Source organism: Branchiostoma floridae, chromosome 8, assembly GCF_000003815.2.
Source record: "Branchiostoma floridae strain S238N-H82 chromosome 8, Bfl_VNyyK, whole genome shotgun sequence".
Classification (NCBI taxonomy): Eukaryota; Metazoa; Chordata; class Leptocardii; order Amphioxiformes; family Branchiostomatidae; genus Branchiostoma; species Branchiostoma floridae.
The window spans coordinates 10,028,782-10,029,657 of record NC_049986.1 but is presented as its reverse complement, the minus strand read 5'-3'; the positions used below and the strand labels follow the sequence as shown (position 1 = coordinate 10,029,657).

The 876-nt window shown below is 41.8% G+C and overlaps 1 protein-coding gene across 1 annotated transcript in view; it reads right to left on the bottom strand.

Moving 5' to 3' along the window:
• The window catches only part of LOC118421201 (cytochrome P450 2B5-like), a 9,666-nt gene that overhangs the window by 1,079 nt on the left and 7,711 nt on the right, over positions 1–876 (bottom strand). The window lies entirely within an intron of this gene.

Here is an 876-nt window from a genome sequence, read left to right as displayed (position 1 = left end):
TAGGGTTAGGGTTAGGGTAGTGCTAAGAGGCAACATTGCTAAGATTGTATTCTAGGCGGTCAAACTTGGTATCATTACAAAGGTATGTTGGTACAGATTTGTAATCTGCAAACCGTTTTGAAATCGGTTGCTTACTTGCCGAGATATGACTTAAGCACTAACCGCTAGGGTTAGGGTTAGGGTTAGGGTTAGGGTTAGGGTTAGGGTTAGGGTTAGGGTAGTGCTTAGAGGCAACATTGCTAAGAGTGTATTCTAGGCGGTCAAACTTGGTAACATTACAAAGCTATGTTGGTACAGATTTGTAATCTGCAAACCATTTTGAAATCGGTTGCTTACTTGCCGAGATATAACTTAAGCACTAACCGCTAGGGTTAGGGTTAGGGTTAGGGTAGTGCTTAGAGGCAACATTGCTAAGAGTGTATTCTAGACGGTCAAACTTGGTATCATTACAAAGGTATGCTGGTACAGATTTGTAATCTGCAAACCTTTTTCAAATCGGGTGCTTACTTGCCGAGATATGACTTAAGCACTAACCGCTAGGGTTAGGGTTAGGGTTAGGGTAGTGCTTAGAGGCAACATTGCTAAGAGTGTATTCTAGGCGTTTAACCTTGGTATCATTACAAAGGTATGCTGGTACAGATTTGTAATCTGCAAACCGTTTTGAAATCGGGTGCTTACTTGCCGAGATATGACTTAAGCACTAACTACTTGAGTTAGGGAAGTGCTTAGAGTCAACATTGCTAAAAGTGTATTCTAGGCGGTCAAACTTGGTATCATTACAATGGTATGGTGGTACAGATTTGTAATCTGCAAACCGTTTTCAAATTCGGGTGCTTACTTGCCGAGATTGTGCGGTTCTAAAGAGCAGCTAGGGTT